We start from the raw sequence: 26,159 nt of genomic DNA, 5'->3' as shown, positions 1-26,159 counted from the left end.
ATCTAATATGTATCTCATGAATACAGATTGTGTGAATGCTAAGATATTGGGAATGCCTAGACCACCCTCGTTTTTTTTGGAGTATAGTTTGTGTCTCGAAATTCTAGGTTTCTTGCCCTGCCACAAAAAGGCGAAGAATGCCCCAGTGAGTTTTTTGATGTCTGCCTTGGAGAGGCTAATTGGTATCATCTGAATGCAGTAGGACAATTTGGGGAATATAATAGACTGTAGGGCCGCAGCCCTTCCCAGCAGCGATAATGGCAGAGATCTCCACGACTCCAGCTGCGCCATAACCTTAGTTATGATGGGTTTGTAGTTAAGAGTGTAAAGATCAGATATGGTTCCTGGGATAGAAATTCCCAGGTATTGTATGGCTTGGGATTTGATTTTAAATTGGCTTAGTAACGATTGTGGAACCGATGTTAGGGAGCGCCCTGATACCTTTAGCAATTCTGACTTGTGCACATTGACCCTGTATCCGGCGAAGGAGCCAAACGTCTCTAGCATTTCTAGAATGCCCGGCAGTGAGCTGGCTAGATTGGAGACAAAAAGCATCATGTCATCCGCAAAGAGGCAGATTTTTAGTGTGGACGAGCCAATTTTAATACCCGAGAAGGATTCGTTGGAACGCAGAGCAATAGCCAGGGGCTCCAGGGCCAGGGCAAACAGGAGAGGCGAGAGTGGGCATCCCTGTCTTGTGCCCTTTTGAATCTGAAAGGGCGAGGATAAGTGGCCGTTACATGCTATTTGGGTAAGAGGTTTTCGATATAGATTTTGCAATAGTGTGGTGAAGGAGTCAGGGAGGCCAAATCGACTGATAGTTTCGAATAGGTGGTCCCAGACGACCAAATCAAACGCCTTTTCGGCATCCATAGAGATCACTGCTTGGTCGCCCGGGACCCCCCCCCCGTTCTATGTGCTGGACCGCCGCCAGCACCTCTCTAACATTGACCACTGAGTGGCGGCCGAGAATAAACCCTGTCTGATCTGGATTAATTATGGTGGGTAATATGTATTTCAATCTATCTGCGATTATCTTGGTTAGAAGTTTATAATCCACGTTAAGTAGTGAAATGGGCCGATAGGAACCAGGGTCTTCTGGATCTCTACCTGCCTTGGGGAGAACCTTAACCACCGCCGAATTAAAGTAAGGGGGGATCTGTTCTCCTTTGAGAATAGTATTAAACATGGCAGTAAGAACGTCACTAATTTTATCTACTAGGATTTTATAGAATTCCCCTGAATAACCATCCGGGCCCGGGGCCTTCAGGGGTTTCAGTTTTTTAATTGCTATCTTGACTTCCTCCGCCGATATCGGGGCCATCAGTCGTTCTTCACTGGATTCTGGCGCTTGGGGTAAGTCCCGAGAGACCCAGAACTGTCTTTTATTCCCTATATCCAGGGGCCCCTGCGTGTACAACTTTTTGTAGTAATTTTGAAAAATGTTAATAATGTCTGGTCCCTTATTGACCCTATGTCCATCGGCGGACCTCAGAATGGGTATAAAGGCTGATGGTCTTGCTCCCCGAATTAGGTTTGATAGTAGGCGACCATTTTTGTTGCCATGTTTATAAAATTGAAAGTTAGCATTATTAATATATTGTACGGTTTGGTTGTCTAAAAGGGAATCAAAAATTTATTTTGCTTGTGAGTAAGCTACTTTATTTGTTGGGGAGGGGAGGCCTGGAATGCTGCATACGCGTCAGTCAGGGTATTTTGCGCTTTCAATATATCCGCTGTTTTATCTCGTTTATATTTGGTAACATAAGATATAATTTCCCCCCGTAACACAGCTTTCGCTGTTTGCCATAGGAGCATGGGATTGTCAGCATGAAGCTGGTTGTCCTGCGTAAATTCAGCCCATCTCGCCTCCAATGCCCGCCTGAAACCCACGGAGTTGGCCAAGTAGGAGGGAAATCTCCACTGTCTGTGCGTTCCAACATCTATTGGTGTGGCCAATGTGCACCAGACCACAGCATGATCTGAAATGCCAATTGGTTCCATTTGGGCCTCCGTTAGTTTGGGGAACAGGGTAGTCGACACAAGCAGGTAATCAATGCGCGATAGGGTGCCATGTGCCGCCGAGAGGCACGAATATTCCCTATCCGTCGGGTGCAGCACCCTCCAACAATCCAGGAGGTGTAGCTGCTCCGACAGACAGGATATACCCACCGCCGGGGGGGTTGGGGCACGTTTAGGCTTGGAAGACTTATCTAATGAGGGCTGAGCCACCATATTGAAGTCTCCTCCGAGAATCATCTGTGAATCAGCCAACGGGCATAATTTAGCTAACAGTCTGCTGAAGAATTTTTTGGAGTAACGGTTAGGCGCATATGTATTACAGATAATATATGTTTCCTGAAGCATGGAGATCTCCGCCACTACAAACCTCCCAGAGGGGTCTGTATATAATGTTTTGAATTTGGAAGATAATCCCTTCCTCACCAAGGTTGCCACTCCCCGGGCCTTAGATGAGAAAGAGGCACTAGCCACCACCTCAAACCCCATTTGACCCAGCTTTGCATGCTCCTCGTCAGTTAAATGTGTTTCCTGGAGAAGTACTATATCTGCCTTTTGCTTCCTAAGGTAGAGGAGGATTTTTTTACGTTTTATTGAGGAGTTAATCCCCCCCACATTCCATGAGCATATTTTAATTTGTGCCATAACCCCGATTCAGATTGGAGTACCTGCATGAGATCACATACCCGTGTTGCCTCCCCTTCCCGTCCCCAAAGTAAACCCCTCCCACCCTCTCTCCCCCCCCCCACAGCCTCAAAACACGGCTTCAACAATTTCCACCCATTAGGTAGGTAACAAGGACAAACTAGACAAACAAACATGTAACAAATAAACTTTGAGTCAGTATTTGGGAGAATCCTCCCAAAGCGAATCATCGCTAACCTTAGAACTTCCGTATAAAATTCGCTGGTCAACAAGTGCTATTACCCCCCTTAGGCAGCGCTCCTGGGTCGGCACCCCCTTTTTCCTTAACTCTCTCTCTTTCTTTGAAGACAGAAAATGATATAACTTAGAAATAACAACTTTTTCAACAACTATCAACCTTATCCAGGCGTATACATATATATAAACATATAGAAATATATATATAGAAAAATAAAAGTAAGTGAAAAGCCATTGGTCTACCCTCAAACCATGAGGGGTAGTGTCAGTCTTCCCGTACTCCATTTTATTTATAGTCCTCGACGGGAGGACAGGATACTATCCTTCAATAATCATCCAATTAACCCCGTAAAGAGTCCTCAAGGTCTGGGTCTCACGTCTCCTGTATCAATCTCTGGCCCTTTATCAAGATATGCTTTGGCGTCTCCCGGGGTGGAAAAATCTTTGTAAGAATCTCCATTAAACAGGCGTAACTTCGCCGGATACATCAGTGCGAACTTTTGGCCATCTTCAATCAATTTAGCACATATGGGAGAAAAGTCTTTCCTGGCCCTGGTGACCTCCGCGGAATAGTCTTGGAATAAATGGAGTCTATGTGTCTCCCATTGTAAAGATTTTTTCCTGCGTGATGCATTTCATAGCAGTTCTTTGTGTAGGTAATTCAAACACCTGAATATAGTGACCCTTGGGCGGGAGTTATTCTCTCTGCGATCGGGGCCTAGCCGATGGACCCTCTCAACCACTAAATCCACACAATCACCCTCTATGCCTAAAAGGGTTGGCAGGGTATTTTTAATGAAGTGATGTAATGCTGGCCCTTTCACATGCTCCGGCAGGCCTACTAGCCTAAGATTGTTCCGTCGAGACCTATTTTCCAGGTCGTCGACCTTATTGGTTAGGGCATGCACTGATTTTTGCAATTTGGAATTTTCAGTTTTAAGGTCCTGAACATCATGGAACACTGCCCCCAAATGATTTTCGGCCTGAGAGACTCTGCCTGTGAGTTGGGATAGGTGATCTTTAAGCTCAGTGATGGAGCTTTTAAAAGTGTCAGCCTGCTTCTCAAATAGAGGTTCAATTGTCTCTCTGATTGCTTTGGTCATTATTTGGTAATACTCTGCGCTCTGAGAGGGGCCCTCTCTGTCAGCCAGTGGGTTTGGGGGGCTGTTGGAGGGTGTTAGACTAACCTCTGACTCCTTCTGTGAGGCAGTCTGTGCTCTCTGCTGGCGCGCTGATGTTGCACCCGCCATCTTGGATTTTTGCTGCTGCGTCTGTGAGACTGATCCCCGGCGTCTTGACATAGGAGAGAGGTACCTCTCCATACAGCGCTGCGGGCGTCTAGGGGTCTGGGCAGAGCCTCCCGTCTGGATGGACCGCTCGGCGGTGAGTTAGGGGTGCCGTCCCACACACGCGCCACGGAGCCTCTGTGTCCTGCAACTCCTCACATAGAAGCCGGAACCGTAAGCCTGTTTTTACGTATTTAATCTGTACATGTATTTGTTGTAGGTGACGGGATGTTAATATGCAACTATCACTGTGATTGACGCTGTCTGGCGTCCCTGGAGACGGGAACAGCCGGAAGTTGTCGGGAAAACGCAGTTTGCACTATGGGTGATATGCATCTATTCAAGGTACATTTTAATGTTCATTCTTAAGCCTGATGACAATGTTTGAAGAACATTGAAACGTTGCTGAATTCTATCAGTGGTCGTGTGGTTTATTTCTGAGTAAGACGTCCGTTTGAAGCTGTCGTTATGCTATGATATGTAACTGCTATACAGTGGTTGACAGGCTCCGGGCTGAAATATTTTCTATTGTATAAGAGTGCCGGCTGGAGGATAATTTATATATATATATATATATATATATATATATATATGGCATTATGTTTAATTGGCATTACGGTGTGTGGCATTATGTTTAATGGGCATTACGGTGTTGGCTTTATGTGGAATGGGCAGTAGGGTGTGTGGCATTATGTGTAATGGGCATTACAGTGTAAAATTTTGCAGTGCGCCTTAGGCGCGCGCTGTTCCCATTTCGGGTGTGTGTGGGGGAATGATTGTTTAATAATTGCTGCATAGTAGATAGAGGGGAGAGGGTAGGGTGGTGAAAAGATGGTGATGGTGGTGGGCCACTTGCTTGTGTTGCCCTCCAGGCTGAAAGTTGCCAGCCAGCCCCTGCCTACTAATATTATTATATAAGAGTCAAGAAGTACCACAGCAGAACAATAGCGGCAGGAATGGGCCGTGGGGCCATGGGGACCAGGTTCGCCCCGAGTTTCGCCAACCTATTTATGGGTCGCTTTGAGGAGCGATACATCTGGGGAGGCGGACACGGGACGAGCCTGGTCCTCTATGGTAGATATATAGACGATTTAATTTTGATTTGGGATGGGGATTTGGAATCAGTCACGAAATTCACAGATAGTTTAAACACAAATTCATTTGGTCTCAAATTCACTAGCACTTATCACAAGGAGAAGGTAAATTTTCTGGATATTGCTCTCACTGTCATAGAGGGTGTCATCACAACAGAAACCTTTGTGAAGGATGTGGACCAAAACCGGTACTTGAATTATAACAGCAACCACTATGAAAAGTGGAAGAGAAATATCCCAAAAAGCCAATTCATGAGGGTAAAGAGGAATTGTTCATCACACATTGCCTTTGAAACCCAAAGTAAAAACTTATATGATGCCTTTTTAGAACAAGGCTACCCGGAGGAATTATTGAAGGAATCCCTCGCAGTAGTAGAGGGGATGGATAGGGAAGTTTTACTTAAACCAAATCAACAAAAACAACAAAATAAAAAGAAAAACAGAGAAGGAGGAGCATTTTTTGTAACTCAATTCAATACACAGGCTAATAAAATTAAGAGGATTGTTAAGAAAAATATGCATCTCCTGGAATTAGATGAATATATAAAAAAAAAAATATATCAGAAATAAATATTAACAACACCGTAGTTTTTAGGAAATCAAAAAATCTGAAAACAAAATTAGCCCCAAGTATGTATAAGGATAAGAACAAAAAACCCCTAAAACCATCATGGCTACCTGAGAAGCCAGATGGATATCATGTATGTGGAAATGTAAAATGCCTGTCCTGTAAAAATTTAGAAAGAAAAAATTTGAACTTTAAATCCCAGGTAACAAATGAAATATTCCCAATAAAAAGTTTTATCAACTGTAAGACAGACTATATAATATACGTATTGACCTGCGGATGCGGGCTCCAATACGTAGGACGAACGATTAGGAATCTACATATAAGATTTATGGAGCATAGGAGGCACATAATTGGCATGTCGAGGACAAATAGCTTGTACAAACATATGACAGTCTGCCAAAAGGGGGATATGAAAAATGTGACCATGATAGGGATTGAACAAATTAAACATACGGCAAGGGGGGGAGACAGATATACCCAATTGTGCCGTAAGGAGGTATATTGGATATTCTGTCTAAGGACATTGACCCCACAGGGCCTTAATGACACGATAGAAATGAACGGTATATAGATCTGGAATTATATAGATTGTCTGTTTGTGTTCCATCTCCCCGTGATATCCCCACTTCCTTTAGATAAGGGTATGTTCATATAATATAATTTATTTCCCTTATGTATCCCTGTATCCTTTTTGAAGACAGGTGTATATGATTTAGAGATCTAAAAATGTATGTGTCCCTATATTGAGGGTAGAAGAATTTGACCCCATCTAATTCTCATCTTGGAATATGATAATATCAATATTGGGGAATTTTGTGTGTGGGTGTATATATATGCATCCTTTCCTCCTCCATATTTCCCCTTCCCAGTCAATTTTCCCCTTCTCTTGCCTCCCATCCCCCCATTTCCCCAATTCTTTTCCCTCTTCCCCTCCTCCCTTCCCTCGTCATCTTCCCCCCTCCCTTCCATCTCCCTGCCCTATTTTCGTATAGAGCCCCTCAAGAGACCCTTTCAAACTCAAAAGGAATTAGGGCTAGTATAGAGATATTAATTAATTTTTTATTAATTGAGTGTATAGGCCGTGATTATTAGTAACTAGATCATTATTATTAGGTTATTATTATTATTTAATTTAGTTTGATTATTCTTTTATGTATGTGTCAAGAATTATTATATTATATGTATATGTGTATGTATAGTCTTTATTGCTTGCATATATATATGCATATATGATTTGTATTATGAGTATAGGTGTCCATTAATTAATTAATGATATGCTTTTATGAAATAAATATGGTAATTGAAAATTATTATTAATATTATTATTATTATTTTGGTTGTTTTTATGATTTGATATTTAATTATGAGGCTGGCATGGTGGCAAGATATATGAGGCAATAAATGAGCAAATCTGTGGGCTAAGCGGCATCCTAACATGGGCATGTCAATGGGCATGACGACTAAATGTATAAAAAGAGGCATAATGTTGTATAATACAAAAATAAAATCTGCATATACTTGTATAAAGACTGTGTTTTCGGGACTTCTTAATAAAGATGCATAACTGCAAAAATCCAGTGATGGTCCACTAATATGAAAAGTCATAATGGAATTATAACCAATAAAATGGCGACCCTGAAAAATGGGGACAGATAAAACATCTCTCTGTGTATATAAATGGCCGCCGAGAAACCCCAGGGAAGTGATCGCTGTTATCTAACCGAAAAAATGGCCGCCGATGTCATATGGACAAAACAACCAAAAAGATGGCCGCCGCTATAAGGTAAAAACAGCAAACGGCTTTGAGCAGTAAAGATGGCCGCTACAGTGCACTCATTGGTGGGTGAAATCGAGGCTTGAGCCGCAAGATGGCCGCCGATTATGTGACATCCAAAACGAGGCGTGATCCGCAAAATGCGGAAGTCGTGGAAGCCCGCGAACACACACCATTTAAAAACCGGCATTAGAGGAGATAGGGCATCCAGCTGAGGAAGCCGCCGAGTGAGAGAGGCGGAGAAACGCGTATTGGAGCCCGCTCTAGCCGCACAGACTGCCAGTCGACTTGTCATCCAGACATCCAGTCTGATCACACAATTTTGGATTACAAATATCCCAGTGGGGATCTGAATACTGTGGGAAACAAGCACCTGGAGCCGATCCTCCCCCAACAGGGAGTGAGCTACTACAGCAGCATCTAGAGGCTCAGATATAGGACTTGGTGACCTGCATCCAATACAGCACATTGTGCTGACCACAAGGAGGACTGGTAACTATTTGCTCAAAAACAAACAAATATTATTGCCTCATATATATACAATGTATATGCAGATACAAGCCTCATAGCCAGCCCATGCCTTATATGTTTCATGTTGTATGTCTTGTATGTCCCTTTTGAGTGTAATACTATGTATATATTGTGTAATTTTATGAAATGTATTATGGTCTGACACCTAAGTAAAAATATTTTGTACTTTCCCATATTAGACTGGGTCTCTATTTATTGAGTGTGGCAGCGCTACTGAGTGGGGATATTATCTCCACACACACCACAGGGTGGTAAAAAGATGGTGATGGTGGTGGGCCACTTGCTTGTGTTGCCCTCCAGGCTGAAAGTTGCCAGCCAGCCCCTGCCTACTAATATTATTATATAAGAGTCAAGAAGTACCACAGCAGAACAATAGCGGCAGGAATAAGGAAAAATTCAACTAATAGAGTCTATTAAATATATAAAATAAAGTAATAAAATCCATCCCTCACCCACCCTTATTGAAATTACACCCCCCCCCCCCCGCCCCAAATACAAGAGAACGCAACAAATAATTCACAAGGGTATTAGATTAATGATCCTAAAACTAGGCTAAACCAGATCCAGCTCCCTCTCAAAAAATGCAGATACAAGAAAAAACAAAAAAAAACAACAGGATATGAGAGGCATTTTAAACTACAGTGTGATTTGAATCATTAGTCCGGCCATGTCTCAAGCTCCTTTAAACATTGTAATAGCAGATGTGTGTGTCCTTTTCCATGCACCTGATGACAACATAATAAACTTATACAGCTAACAAAGAGAAGGGAAGGAAGGTGGTAGAGGTGGCGCTGTGACCTGTGTTGAGTCACTAGCAGCTGCTGGTTGTGTTGGGTTAGTTAGGCCCGAACTATGCAAAGAAGGAAAAACGGGTATAGCAGCGCTAAATTGAGTAATTAAAATACCATAAAAAATGTATTAGTAAAGGATTGGACTGATTGTACAATTAAAAACAATAATACATTTTATTCAAAGGTGACCAAATTGTGCTGATATTGATGAAAGGTTTGGGGGGGGGGGGGAGAAATTGGGATCACAATGAGGGACTGTCCATTCCTATTAGGCCTGGGACCATATAAAGTGCAAATGCAAAAACAATTGGTTAGGGATTACCGTCCACCTGTAGACAAACTGGGGTGTGTCGTTTCTCTCCCTGGGACTCAAGGTCCAAGTTGGAGTAGGGGAGACACCCAGAGTTGGCACTCCCAAAGATGGTGCTGGGGTCCTTTAAGATGCTGTAATGTCCACGGTTAGGTCAATCCGATTTGGTCCAAGGCTGGTCTGGAACAGTCCAAAAGTGGGGATAAAAAACACCTGACGCTTTTCGTCGACTCATTGGCTTTATCAAAGGTGATGGGATGATGTGACTGAGGGTTTTTTATACCAGACTGGGCAGGAAGTAGGTTTGGTCACATGATACACAGTAAAACACATAATCGGTCCAATCCATAAAAAACACAATAAAAATATGAGGAGGAGGCAGAAGAAAGAATATATATACAGTTCACGTTTGTTTTTAGGTATTTTGTTAGATAGTATTGCTATATTACGCAATAATGTGGTGATACAAACAAAATATTTCATTGGTGGACAGTGGTCATGTGCCACAGAAAAGAGTTGGATCATAATTGGTTGACTAAATAGCCTAGATACACTATAATATCCCTGTACTGGTTCGGGGTGGAGGACGGGTGGAGGACGGGGTAAGAGGGCGGAAACTAGGTGTCAGTGAGGGCGGAAGTGGAGCATCCCTGCTGCACTGCTCCTATGAAAGATATATGCGTCTGTACTATTGGGTACATCCAGTCATATGACGGAGGATGAGGGCGGAACCTGGGTGCCAGTGAGGGCGGATGTGGAGCGTCCTTGCTGCACTACTCGTATGTGAAATATTCGTGTCTGTGGGAAACTAACCCGACACAAACCAGCAGCTGCTAGTCACTCAACACAGGTCACAGCGCCACATCTACCACCTTCCTTCCCTGTGGAGGAACACCTTCTCTTTGTTTGCTAGTTTTTTTGGTGGCCGCTGACATGAGTTGTTTCACTCATTTTCAAGATAGGATGAAGAGGAGGCAGAACCATATCTCTCAGTGGGAGTCCTCAACAGAGGATCCCACTGAGAGAGCAAGTTGTGAACTCAAAGAGAGTTTCTTTAAATTGGAGGATTTATTAAAATCTGAATTAAGACACTGGTTAGATAGCACTAACTTACCGAAATACGTTGATAAAAAAATGGTACCTAGGGGGCTGAGACTCTTTAAGCCTTCTGTATTTCAAGATTAAACTATCTTCCAAGAGGAGTGGAACAACATCCTTGACCGTTGCTCTTTCTCCCTAATGGAGGTTGTAATAAAATACAGAAAGGGACGGGCGGAGTCCCTAGCAAAAGAGATTGAAGATCTCAAGATCTCAATGGAACCATTCAGTAACAATAAGGAATTCAAAGAGAGAGATAAAGTAGTCACAGAAAAAGTTGAGAAATTTGAACAATTACTCTTAAATAATAAATGCTCTAAGTTCAAAAGGGACCTAGAGGACTATAAGAGAGGAGAGGAACGTACATACAAACTTTTAAATAGAAACAATTCAAATAAAAGAAGAACCAACTATCAAAATAACTCAAGAGAACACAATAGAAATGAATATGATGGAAGAAGAAAGGAAGATGAACAACCCAAACAATACCGAGACAGATTTCAACAAAATGTATATCCAGATCCACAGCCTATAAGAAGGAATAATTATTCATCAAAATCAGACCACCCAACACCACCATATAGACAGAGAACAGAACCATCAACATACACAAACGATACCAGTAACAGACTTGGAGCTAGACCGAAGAGAAAGGAAAGATTGTACTCAGATGTAGTTAGATCAAACGAATCTCTTAGTTTTTTAGAACAGAGCCAAAGGAGAATCCCACGATCCGAAAGGATCCCAGACCCCCCCCCCCCCCCCCCCCAAAAAAGAAGATACAGTATAGAGGATGTAGAGGAGGAAGAAGAGTGGCACTCGAGAAACAAATAAACAAACGTAACGAGAAGGAGACAATCAATATCATTAGCTTGTCTAATAAGGTACTCACAAAGCCTGAAATATCTCTCCTGAGTCGTGGCCTTAAATTTGCCCCCTCCTCCTCTACCAACATTTCCACACTCTTTGTGGAATTGAACAGGTACATACTGTACGAAGCCTCTGTCGCAATCGTTTTTTTGCAAACAGAAATCTTCAGAACAATCATGAACAAGGATTCCCCATCACTCTGGACCTGGATGACCAACAGGCACTGAAAACACTAGAAGAACTACAACAGACAAACTTTACGGCTGAAATGAAACCAACAGTGGAGAAGATCTTTGACGTCACAAGAGGGAAATTTAAATTAAAATCCGAGTTTTTCCCTATTAAATTTAAAGGCCCTACCATTGAAACCTTCTATAAAGCCACATTATCCGATTTTCGGGCATTATGCAACAAATCCTCCCCAAAAAATCACCATATTCAGAACAAATCCAATCTATCCAAACTTGAAAAACAAGCTATCAAAAAATTGACCTCAGATACCACGATAATAATCAAAGAAGCCGACAAAGGCGGAGGACTCGTGATCCAGAACTGAGAAGACTACGTGTCCGAAGCCTATAGACAACTGGAAGATACCTCATTCTATAGAAAACTGACCAGTAATCCCACCAACACTTTTCTCACGGAACTCTGCACTCTTTTAGAGCACGAAAAAACCGAAGGTATCATCTCAAATGATGAATTTTGCTTCCTCTACACAGAACACCCTGTGGTGCCTATTTATTATCATTTACCCAAAGTGCACAAATCCCTCACTTCACCCCCCGGGAGACCTATTATTTCAGGGATTAATTCACTCACCTCTTACCTTTCTTTTTATGTTGATAGTTTCCTACAACCAAGAGTGCCCACCCTCAGGTCATTTATCAAGGATACAACTTCTTTTCTGAATTTGGTCACAGATTTTACATGGAAAAGCTCATATCAATTTCTCACTCTGGACATACAGAGCCTCTATTCAAACATTCCACACCATACAGGTATCCAAGTAATTACAGATAGATTGGCAAAAGATAATGACCTGAGGGTGGAACACCAACACTTTATTCGGGATTCTATTTTATTTATTTTGGAACACAATTATTTTCTGTTTCTTGGCACTTTTTATTTGCAAGTCATGGGTACCGCCATGGGGACCAGGTTTGCGCAAAGTTATGCCAACCTATATATGGGGCAGGTAGAAGAACAACTAATTTGGGGAAGTGACTTTGGCGCAAACCTGGTCCTCTATGGTCGGTACATTGATGACCTCTTTATTATTTCGGATGGGGACGCACTTTCAGCACAATCTTTTGTTGATCACTTAAACCGTAATAAATTGAATCTAACCTTCACTCACCACCTTCATTTATGTTGATAGTTTCCTACAACCAAGAGTGCCCACCCTCAGGTCATTTATCAAGGATACAACTTCTTTTCTGAATTTGGTCACAGATTTTACATGGAAAAGCTCATATTAATTTCTCACTCTGGACATACAGAGCCTCTATTCAAACATTCCACACCATACAGGTATCCAAGTGATTACAGATAGATTGGCAAAAGATAATGACCTGAGGGTGGAACACCAACACTTTATTCGGGACTCTATTTTATTTATTTTGGAACACAATTATTTTCTGTTTCTTGGCACTTTTTATTTGCAAGTCATGGGTACCGCCACGGGGACCAGGTTTGCGGCAAGTTACGCCAACCTATATATGGGGCAGGTAGAAGAACAACTAATTTGGGGAAGTGACTTTGGCGCAAACCTGGTCCTCTATGGTCGGTACATTGATGACCTTTTTATTATTTGGGATGGGGACGCACTTTCAGCACAATCTTTTGTTGATCACTTAAACCGTAATAACTTTAATCTAACCTTCACTCACCACCTTCATGCGACTAAAACCACTTTTTTGGATATTTCATTGGAAATAATTGATAATAAATGAACCACAAGAAACTACACAAAAGAAGTAGGAAAGAACGCCTACCTCCATTTTAAAAGCCAGCATTATTTCCCATGGAAACGTTCAATTCCAAAAAGTCAGTTCACTAGACTGAGGCGAAATTGTTTGAATACCAATAATTTTATTGAACAGGCACAGGGTATGTCATCCGCATTCTTACCCCCAAGAGGATACCCCCAACACATAGTAAAAAAAGCTTATAATGAAGTCCTACGTCTCCAGAAAAAAGATCTTCTGGTTTACACCAATAAACAAAAAGAAATATCTAACAGAGATGTTGCATATATCTCCTCTTTTAACAGTTCCAGTAAAGACATTAAGAATATTATAAAGAAGAACCTTCCAATTCTAAAACAAGATCCTCTCCTAGCTAAATCTTTACCTAACGAACCAATATTCATCTTCAAAAAAGCAACTCTTTGAAACAAATTTTGGCCCCAAGTTTCTTGAAAGAAGAAAAACCAACTGCCTATGCCAACAACATGTGGCTACCCCAGAAACCCAAAGGGTGTTTCAGCTGTAATGGGAATAGATGTATAACCTGTTCGCATATTCTCAAAACAAAAACTTATATAATCCCAACAACAAAAAAACCTTATACCATAAAACAGTTCATCAATTGTGATACTAAGTATATTATTTATGTCCTGACCTGCACCTGCAACATCTTTATAAGATAATCTACACCGGTGGCAACACTAAACAGTGGTTGTCTCAACCCTATTACCCTTCTTCTATTCCGGGGAAAGGATCAGCGTTCTCCTACTCTCTCATCCATCATTTGATACAACTAGTAGATGGTGGACAGCAGAAGTCAGGGTCCGCACTGTTGATACCAACCCACTACTTATGCCATAACCCTTCTTTTCAGTGCTCTCTCATCAGTCGCGTCAAAACTGAACCCCCTGCAATGCAGGCAAGCAACAGGGTGAACCATTGATGACGCCTCTGATGTTAAACGCCGCTGTCCGGGATCTCCTGCGCCCGGACAGCCGGCAGACGTCACAGGGCATGAGAGCGCTGGGGGTGGTCCCCGCCAGCGTCTCACGCCTCGTCCTGAACTCGGGCGTCGGGGCGTTGCTAGGCAACGACCCCGAACTTCCGCCCGGCGGCTCCCCGCGTCGCCAGCTGACGTCAGCTAGGCGGCGCGAACTTCAAATATAAGCCGGCGTCTGCTGGGCACAGACGCCGGTTATAGCTTCTCAAGCTGTCCCCCGGTCCCTGGTGCAGTCCCTGCCTCCAGCTCCTTACCAGTCCCTGGTCGTCCAGCTCGAGCTCCTGCATGCCTGCTGGGGGGATTTGGAACCTCTCCATTCAGCTCCTGTTTCCCAGCCCAGCCACCCTGGTGATCTGCCTTGTGGTCGCGTAAGTGCTCCTGTGGAGCCTGGTTCCTTCCTTTCTTTGGAGCTGCCTAGCTCTTTTTGCCCTTTAGGCTGTCCCGCTGTTTGTTTGTGATTTTGTGGGTGTTTCAGGACCTTGTCCCTCCGTGGGGCCTGGCCCACACCTCTTTATCCATTGTTTACTCCCACTCCCGTCCTTGCCTGTAGTTTTATTTTGGATAGGCAGGGCTTTCCCATCTCCTGTCCCAGTCCTTGTTTTGGGGATTCACTGCCAGTCTTCTGGTTATTGTGTTTCTGTGTGGAGATTCCCCGTCTCTTGTCACTTGTGCCTGTGACTGGGTCACATTCCCGGATTTGGCCCGGTGCCGGCAGACAGGGGTTTCGTTACAGTCAGGCCCGGTAGTTAGGTTCTTCCTTTTGAGTTACCCCTGACGATTGCTTACCCCTTGTCCCCTCATAGACCTAGCTGCATCGGGGTTGGAGCGGGCCTAACTCGCTCCTTCGAACGCGGCGGCCACAGGTGAAGCCTAGTACCTGCAGGGGTTTGTCATCTGCCCGGGGTACTCAACAGAGTCAGCGTAGGTTTCGCCGTGGCCGTCCTAACCGGCGGTCCCGGCCACAGGCTCACGCCTGACCTCCAATTCCCCGTTCCCTGTAATTGTTCCCCAGAGTCTAGCTGCAAGCATAACATCTGAAAGCAGAAGCACTCTATTTCTATTGAGCTACAATGCTGGTGCCCCCCCAATTTTGCCAACATTACTACCATATGACACTGGATCGCCTGAACCCATCCCGATCTCAGTAGCTAAGCGGTGACTGGCCGGGCTAGTACCTGTGGGAAGACTCATTGGGAATACTCGGTGTTGTAATTATCAGGCGAAGAAGGGATCACCTTCTGGACCTAGCTCAAGCTGTCTATATTCTCCACTACTCCTGACTTCCTAATCTTTCTATCACTCACATTCCCCAATATCCACAGTTGTGACCCACTACTACTCGTCTATCACGGAGGACAACACATTGTTTATTGGAATCTTCACTGCTTAATTATGTGTGTCAAGCATCCCTAAACCAATACCTGTATCAACTATACTGCACATTTATGCAAATTAAATAACCTATGAAAGGTGTTGATCTTACAGGCATGGTACACTCATATCCAAACATTGCGCTGATCTTGTGATTATTATCAAGGACCCACGTTTGGCAATTAGCCATATTATTCTAACGCATTGAATATTGTCTCTTTCTCTTTTTTAGTAATAATCAGAACAAAAGTTAAGTTTTATTACACTAATTACTCAACTAACCACTAATTCATTATTACTATATATATCTTTTTCAAGTGTGCCCCAAAAACCTTACGTATGTTCCCATGTAGTCACCCTCGTGACGCCCCCCCTTTTTTTCATACATAGGTATGCCCCTGCAATAGTGAGATCCTTCTCCACCTGCACACCCACTTTATTGCATGGGATAAAGAAATTGTTGTGTTTTGTCACATATTAGTGAGTCCATATCTGCTACAACCAGCGCTAGGATTTTTTAAGTGCTGCAATTGACATATTTCCTTCTGACAATACTGTATATGAGATCAGGGACTGTGTATATATATATATATATATATATATATATATATATATATATATATATATATACAACAAAAAAAGCTTAGCAATCGATAATAAGGGAACTGTCATATCTTGACTAAATATGGTGGGCTGAATACCAACAAAATATATACTAAAACAATATAATAGTGATACCCTCCATATTATGTCTCCTGCTGTTATGTTAATAGAAATCTATGAATATATGTCTTTCATATACCTGTTAAGATGTACACACTCCATTCAGAGGACTAATCTGTATCTGTACGATGAGTATCTGCTTCTAGAATCGGTGTTTAAATCATAATTTCTAGAAGTATAAATATGTACTAGCAAATATACACCCTGCTATAGATATCATCCACATGAAACACTTCCCCCACCATATGACCGAATTGGCGTTATGTATAACCATAGCAACCTACAAGAATGAGATCCCGATCACGTGACCACAATATGGGAGAATGTCAGCCTTCTGCCCCGATCACGTGACCGGACTCCTAGAGAGCCGCCAACCATCCGGCCATATACTTCCGGACGCGTGACGCCATCACGTCTGCACACCCAGTCATCACATGACTGGATGCGTCTAATCCCACAGACGCGAATATTTCACATACGAGTAGTGCAGCAAGGACGCTCCACTTCCGCCCTCACTGGCACCCAGGTTCTGCCCTCATCCTCCATCATATGACTGGATGTACCCAATAGTACAGACGCATATATCTTTCATAGGAGCAGTGCAGCAGGGACACTCCACTTCTGCCCTAACTGACACCTAGTTTCCGCCCTCTTCCCCCGAACCAATACGGGGATATTATAGTGTATATAGGCTATTTAGTCAACCAATTATGATACAGCTCTTTCCTGTGGCACATGACCACTGTCCACCAATGAAATATTTTGTCTGTATCACCACATTATTGCGTAATATAGCAATACTATCTTACAAAATACCTAAAAACAAACGTGAACTGTATATATATTCTTACTTCTGCCTCCTCCTCATATTTTTATTGTGTTTTTTATGGATTGGACCGATTATGTGTTTTACTGTGTATCATGTGACCAAACCTACTTCCTGCCCAGTCTGATATAAAAACCCCTCAGTCACATCATCCCATCACCTTTGATAAAGCCGCTGAGTCGGCAAAACGTGTCAGTTGTTTTTTATCCCCACTTTTGGACTGTTCCAGACCAGCCTTGGACCTAATCGGATTGACCTAACCGTGGACATTACAACATCTTAAAGGACCCCAGCACCATCTTTGGAAGTGCCAACTCTGGGTGTCTCTCCTACTCTGGACGGTGACTCGGCCCCAACACCAACTCGGGCCTTGAGTCCCAGGGAGAGAAACTACACACCCCAGTTTGTCTACAGGTGGACGGTAATCCCTACCCAATTGTTTTTGCATTTGCACTTTATATGGTCCCAGGCCTAATAGGAATGGACAGTCCCTCATTGTGATCCCAATTCCCCCCCCCCCCCCAAACCTTTCATCAATACCAGCACAATTTGGTCACCTTTGAATAAAATGTATTATTGTTTTTAATTGTACAATCCTTTACTAATTATTTTTTTATGGTATTTTAATTACTCAATTTAGCGCTGCTATACCCGTTTTTCCAACTTATACAGCTATATAAGAAATAAAGACACGGGCCCTTATTCTGATCGATGCATACTTTCCCGAATTCTTACAGAGCGGGCCGCACGCCACGCTGTGCGGACATCGTCCGTAGAAACGCCCACCGGTCCACCGCATTCGGACGGACTCATTCTTTAAGAAGAGGGCGTGTTTACGGACGACATCCAAACCATGCGTGTGCGGTGGACACACACAGATTCTGCACGGTCTTACAGCGTATGCACGGTCTTACCGCGTATGCACGGTCTTACCGCGTCAGAACGGACGGGAACCTGCCCGTACGCACCGATGCGGTGTATTTACGCACAAATCACCACCACTCTTATCTGAATTTCCAAATCGATCACATGACACACTTAGGCAATTAGCCAACCTCATTGAAAAGGGATTGTTTATCCTGGTCATCTATTATTTATCTAATTGATAATTAAACACTTAAAACCACTTTACATTAACCCTAACATTCCCTTTAAATCACTGCTATGCAATAAAAACATCTATCTACTGTATATACCTTTTGCACCTTACATAACTAAACATCAATATTTTTACTTATTTCCGTATATTTATACTTAAACTATAAAATAACACACAGACCACTTTGTACTTAAACTGAAAAATGTATTTACATAAAACAAAAAAAAAACAAATTAAATTACTCCAGCAGGAGGTCGCACAGGTCTTGTACGTGGGCCGCCATCCGCATGAGGTCCTGCCGCAGCCTCATGAGGGCCCCTGGCCTTCTTCCGGGTCATCTGTGGGCATGTGAAAGGGGGTTTAACATTAATTATGCTACTCAGGTACACCTTGTACAGTCAATTCTAAGTACCTACAGCATGAGAAATCATACATACAAACAATTACATAGCCAATACTGTATCTAAAGGCAGAAAATATATGATGCTGCCACACACACTGGCTTACACAACAGAATATGTGACTCATAAACTTCACAATGTATCTATCAAAATCACAACACACTTCTCCTGCCAAAACACTCACCAATCTACTAGAAAGCTACACCCACTACAACATGCCACATTTAGCCATACATATATACCTGCATGTCACTGCTTAATAGCTAAACTGCATGATAGATAGATAGATAGATAGATAGATAGATAGATAGATAGATAGATAGATAGATAGATAGAGAGAGATAGAATATATACCACATTAAAAGGCTAGGCTAGTCCCTCTACCCCTTACTTCATGATTCCTTGTCACATTGCCAGATAGGTGAAAGTGCAGCACTAATCCGCTTCCATACACCAAACAATTTCTAAGGGCAATCCATCCTACATAATACCTTTCAAAAATACATGGCAACAACACGGGCCCACTGGCTAGAGGGGGGCCCAGGGGAACTGGACACTTGAGACTCCATTATAAATCAGGCCTGGCCATATTCCATTGATGTTTTATTGTTGCTTCTATACAAAGACCCTCCAGAAATAAACACTCATCACCTACATGAGCCTCCACATTGCACGTTTGCAGCATGGCCCTATAAGGCCAAAGTGTGTCTGTTGTTTTCCATTTGTTTTGACTACTCTTTACTATATTATAGCAAAATGTCATCAGCTGTGCGACATAACAAACTGTACCTAAGTCAGTAATGAGGCATTACGTCTACTTACCCCTGCCAGGCAGCTCCACCAGCTCTTCTTCCTCCAGATTTGGAGGTGGTGGTAAATCCGGGAGGGGTAGGCCGAACTCCTCCTCTTGGTACACGGGGGGGAGGTAGACAGTGGAGGTTGGTGAGTGGCTAGGGGGAGGGGTGTGTGTAGGGGTGGTGGAGGTGAGGTATTCCACCTCATGGCGGCCCTCAACCTCCTCCTCCTCCATCTCCACCTGTCCCGCCTCCTCCTCCTCCACCTCCACCTGGCCCTCCACTTCGACCTCCTGGCCGACCTCCTGGGCCTCCTCTGTGGCCTCCTCTGTGGCCTCCTCTGCGGCCTCCTCTGCGGCCTCCTCTCTGGCTTCCACTCTGGCCTGTCTGGCTCTCTCCCGCGCTGTGGGTTAACCAAACAAAATGGTTGAGTGTCATTTGACATTCTAATCACTATAACAAGTACATATCATAACCACATTATATATGTGTTATATATCACACATATAGTACTGTATATGGCATTTCTATGTCATCAACACCCAATTGACCTCATGTAATATTAATATTAAATAATGTGAAAAGGATAACATTCACTGGGCCAGATGCACTAAGCTTCAAAAGTGATAAAATGGAGAGTGATAAACAGGCAGCCAATCAGCTCATACCTGCCATGAAAAATGTCAGGTAGGAGCTGATTGGCTGGCTGTTTATTACTCTCCATTTTATCACTTTTGAAGCTTAGAGAATCTGCCCCACTGTCAAGTATGTGTATTTTGCGTAAATACTTACAGCGTTGAAGACGCCGCCTCAAAGCCTGCAGCCGCTCCGGCTCCCGCCTCCGCAGGTCGGACCATCGCCTCTCCAATTGTGCGATGGTCCTTCGCACATTAGTGCGGGTGAATATGGGGCGCCAGGCTGCAACATATGCCCGGCGCTTGTCCCTATTACTAATGTAGGGGCCTGCCTGCCCCAGCCTCCTCTCCATCACTGCCACCAGCGCTAGCAGCTCCGCAGTGGAGAAGGATGGTGCTCGCTGGTAGGCAGCCATTTTAGCAATGGCACATGAAAATACTTCCTGTCGTGTGATTGGTTGTTAACTTTACTATTTGGTATTAACTTTATTATCCATATTGACATGGACATTGTGTATGCGCCCAACAATCGGCGATAACATCGCAACGCGTGCTATAGCTTGGCATCGCTTAGCTGTACTTCGCATTACTTACTGTATGCATTTATGTGTATGCATACATTTATGAGAAAAAACACATACACATACTAGCACGTCTCCTGACTATACCATTATATTGGACACCTGCCTGCCTGCCTGCCTGCCTAGCTCCTACTGCTAATATATTTTAAAATAAACACCCCCAAAAAAAATATATATATATATATATGTGATCATAAATATTACATCTACAAATAAAATAATCACCCCCACATCCCACACATACATGGTGAAAAAAGTATGAAATTCAATGTACTCACCAGACATGGATGATAAGGTCAGCTAAAATAATGGAAACATAAAATACATTTTCAAATCTATGTACAAGGTATAAGTGTGACATGCAATATTGGTCTTAAACCAATACACCTCAAACATAATACGTAGTGCTATTGCTATTGGCATTAAGAGGCCATGCTGCCTAATGTTTAATTAGGAGGACACAAAATTGAAATCATTTTCAACCTTGATGGGGATAATTGATCTGAAATTGGGTTGGTCTGTACAACATTCAGAAATGTACCTGAAGAATCTCTGGGCCACCGAGTCCCGCAGCTGGTATCCACGTCGGCTTTCGGGGAAGCGGGATGGGCGCAGGGGCGGATCTTGCGGCTCAGATGGAACCTCCCACTCATCAAAGGGTATCTCACGCCGCACAGCTATGTTGTGAAAGCATACACACAAACCCACAATCCTCGACACCAATTCAGGCGCATACTGTAAGTCACCACCAGTGCGGTGGAGCACTCTAAATCGACCCTTCAACAGGCAAATTGAGCGCTCCACCACTTGCCTGGTGGCAACATGTGCCCTATTGAATGCCTCCTGTGGGCCTGGTGCTGGGGAGCTGTACGGTGTAAGTAGCCAGGGCGTACATGGGTAACCGGAGTCACCCAGAACCCACGCATCATGGCCTTCAAGCTCTTGGAGTCTTTGCCAAATCCCGGTTTGTCGGATAAAATGAGAGAAATATGGGCACTTCTGGGAAACTTCGAGTTGAAGGAGAGAAATTCCATGGATGGGCCACATACCACCATCACGTTCAGTGAGTGGAACAATTTTCGGTTCCTATAGATCTTCTCACTTCTTGATGGAGGCACAAATGGTACATGGGTGCCATCCACAGCCCCTATCACATTAGGGAAGCCAGCAATTTGATGGAATGCCTGCTGGCTTCGGTGAAGGGTCTCTTGGGCAAAAGACATGGCCACGAAGTGCCCCTTGCGCCTAAACATGGCTGACGTCACACGCCTCAGGATTCGGCTGAAAGCCAACTGAGATATTCCAGCAAGTACTGCCACTACTTGTTGGAATGATCCTGATGCGCAGAAATGCAAGACCGCCAGCAGCTGAGTGTGAGGCGGAATTGCTGTCGTGAGCCCATGAAGAGGTTCTAGATCACTCTCAATTAAAGAGAGTATATCTAGAATGACATGTGGGGGTAACCTGTACCTAGTAAGTACCTCATCATCGGGCATCCCAAAGAGTGTCACCCGTGTGCGGAAGATTCTAGCACGTCCTGGCCTCCTTGGGCGACGAGAGGGGTGAGCCGCAAGTGCCCTTAGGCTATCAGCCATAAAATCCATCATTGCTTCAGCAACCTACAACGAAAGGATCATAAATAAGGAATCACCTATGCAAAGATTGGTCATGGCAAAAAATTTGTCACATTAGATGAATCAATACGTACAATACACGGCCGCCCAGTGAAGTCCCGCAGATCCATATTAATCTATAATGATGTAACAAGAATATTACCTCACCACACACCTTCTTAAACACAAATAACTTTAAAACATGTAACAACTAAACACTAATGAAGTCTTATAGGTGTCATCAACTGATCAATAAATCAAATGACACATTTCAAGTATTGCTGGGACATGTAGTTCACCAATATATGGTGACACACAGGTTTAACAGCTGTGTAAAATGGTGGCCAGGTAACATGTTTCAATAATGCTAACAAGCCTTTGCTGTCCCAACAATCTGTACTCAGTGAACCAATGGTGCATACATTATTACCCTTACATTGTTAATGTATATCATCTCTACAATGACCATGGGAGAGCTTACCTTAGACCCTGGCCCAATACAGCTCTGGAGACAAATGAACCAAGCAGCAAAGCACTATTTATAGGCCTAGCACATGTGTTGTGCATGACATCAGTGATCACTATTGCATGACTTCTGGCCCGGATTTTCAAATGGATTGGGTTACTTACTTTTTATGGACAATCTCAACAATAGCACAGTACTACTGAACATTTACATATAGCATTTAACATTGCATAACGTTGGAGGTGTCCATTATAGCAAATCTTACAACAGTTCACCACAATTACACTTTGAAGGGTTGCCAGGTTTTCAAAATTCGAATTGCCGCTACTATGGGCGTGGCCTATGCGCCGCACAAACAGCACGGCGTACACTGCCGTACGTGACGCTGCCGCATGGAATGCGAGGTGTCGCTGATGTACGCCAATTACAGAAATACTATTTGAAGGTGTGCTAGAAAGGAAAAAAGTTGTTGCAAACATGGCTGGATCTTCATCTGAGGAAGAGCAGGTGTGCCTGGACCTGTTTGCCCGCATGGACTCCAACACCAGCTATGTCCCCCTCAACCCAGACCAGCCATTGGGAGAACAGCAGCCAGATGGGCCATCTACATCAGGCCAATCGGCAGCTGGCCCATCTTCAGCCTCAGCAGAATCATTGGGAACACAACAGGTGGCTTCCCAACAGAGTAGCCTGGCCAGCACTTCAAGTACAGCGACAGGTGGGCGTGGCCGTGGGCGTGGCTGAAAGAGGCCAACAGAGGAACCAAGCAGCAGAAACATGGCATTCGAAGCGCAGGAGCTTGCCATCCTGGTACCCCGCGCACGGGATTGGATCGAGTGTCCACAGGACAGGTTGACGCACACAAGGAGATGGAAGATTTGGGAGGACATAACGGCGGAGATTAATGCGGTGGCTCCACAAGTTCGTGAGACGGAGCACGTTAAGAAGAGGTAAGTTCATGTGTGTTACATTTGAGCAGTACAAGACCAGTAATGTTTACATTAGATGTTAGATGGAGTTGGTCAATGGCCGGTCACGTTGCTTGGAGCCACAGACATGTTTGCCATGTCATTTAATCGATAGTTATTGTAGGGTGAGTGTGAATGTATCTTCTAAGGGTTGTTTTTATATTTTCATTGAATGTAAGTTGTGTGTAATGAAGCACATGTTGTAATCTGTTGCAGATTGCAATGGTTGGTACAGCAAACATGAGGAGTGACAAGTAGTAATATGTAAACTTTGATTGCAGGTGGCACGACTTCAAAACCAACCTCAAGAAGAAATTGACCCAGCGGTGGGAACACAGCCCTAAAAATGTCTGCTGTTTATGTAAGTTCCCCTACTCTGACATAGGGAATATTATTAATAAAAGTTACATTTAAAAAAAAAAATGACCAGTGCGTTCCCCCAGACAGTTCATGTTCATACCCTGTCTGCTGAAGTTGGTCAGTATTATATGCCCTCCAGCAATCCCAGTATATCAAAGATTCGGGAGCGACATGTGTTTTTATAGCAGCCATCAGGGTAGTGGCGTCTCTCCTTTCCACAGCTGTTAAAAGCAGGCGCATGTCTGCCTGCAAATTTCGCCAAAAACCCATTGCTGGGGCAGCATCCTCCCCACATGGTATTTCCGCTTGACGAAGAGGCTCTCGTCAACCTCCACCATCATGCCAGGGCCTCCAATTTGCCTCAGCAGCTGGGAATGGAGATCCTTGGACAACGCCTCCATCAGAAGACTGTTGTACTGAACAATAGAAAAAGATACAAAAAAAGTGGCGCTTCATTTGATGAAAGGAGTTGAAAATTTAATAACAACACACTAAAATACACATAATCACTGACAATACAGAAATATATAAATTTAAAAAAGGGGGTTGTGATATGACTAAACCACTATTAGGTATATGTGGACCGGATTGGTTTATGCAAGGAAGGTATAACTGACTGTCCCGTCTCAATTGCAAGTCTGTTGATATTAAACCATTGGTACAGGTAGGAACAAGTTGGATCAATTATAATGCCCTGGTGGGTCTAATAGTTACCCAGCGCCGCTAGAGGACTTCAATCCCTCGGGATAGCATAGTAGCAATGTCCTCAGATCTTTTCGTCCAATGGAAAGAATAGATTGTATTTGTAAGCCAAGCTGGTAACAATGGAAGCTAACATATACCGAGATGCTCGCAGATGGTAGGCAGATGGATGGAGCCAAGTATTCCAGAGTGTAGAAATAGCAACTGCAGGGACAGTCAAATCCTAATAGAGATTTTGAACATGGGTATCCGGTCCACAAGTGGGTTACTGACGCGTTTCGCTGTTTAGGAGGTACAGCTTTGTCAAAGGTATTGTACTGCACAGTAGTTTTTATCGATATGTGCAGCTCCCTCTCACAGTACTGTACACTGGTCATCTCCTGTGCCCATGACTACACAAAACGGACCAGGGTCAGGAAGGGTAACCGGCACACCAGGAACCAGTGGGCCACTGGAACACTGACCTTCTTTCTACATGATTTTATGTGGCAGCTCCACGTCCCTTCCTTCAGAGACAGCCTCATTGGATGGCCGTTCACGCAATTTTGCGTAACGGGCAGCAAGTGGTGTTGCTGCCAAAACACCACAGCCTCCTCCTCAGATGTAGGCAAGGTGAACATGGTCAGTTGTTCACGTGCCACGCTGGTCACTTCTGTCACACTGTGAGAACTCTGTGAAGCATCCATCTCTGTCAGCTAATCACCTCAGAATGATTCTGACAGTGCCCGGGAGCACTTATGCAAGTTCTGACTGAGTACGCTATTTCCATAGCCTAAGCTTATTCAGAAAGCGTAGATACGGTAATTGACAAATATCTATCAGTAGTCTATCCATATAAACTACTGAGATCACATTGCATCGCATGGATTGCACGGCACTAAAACGGGACATGCGATGCGATTTCCTTGCGCAAGTGTACGTATGTTAATTGGGCGCCCGGCTACTACATAAGTACAGAAATGTCTGATAGACTGTCTGTTCAACAAGGAAGGCACAGAGTGCTTATGTGGATATGACTGTGGCTGAGACACCCTCCTACCCAAGGCTACTGTATACTTGAAAGAAATAGAGTGATGGGGCCCAGCAAAGCCCAAGAATTTCATGACTGGTGGCTGGAGGGCTCTGAGCCTCTCAGGATTCAGCTGGCCAAACTAGCCCAGCTGGCTAAAGCCTAGTTACAGTGGGATAAAAGCTCTGCAGAGAAAATTGTGGAGATAGTCGCACTGGATCCGGTTATGAGGGTGTAAGAACTCTTGGTGCACCAGTGGGCCCTTCAGGCTGACCCCCAGACATTTGAGAAGCTGGCAGTGGTAATTGAGTGGCACCTTACCTTGTGAAAGTTGACTAAAGTCAGGTCAGGATTCGTGTCAGAACCAAAGCCCAGAACTCAGGTCCCAGTGGTTAAGCTAAAGGCCCTGCCTCCC

This window comes from Crinia signifera, chromosome 3 (assembly GCF_055691185.1).
Source record: "Crinia signifera chromosome 3, ASM5569118v1, whole genome shotgun sequence".
Lineage (NCBI taxonomy): Eukaryota > Metazoa > Chordata > Amphibia > Anura > Myobatrachidae > Crinia > Crinia signifera.
This window is presented reverse-complemented; position numbering follows the sequence as displayed.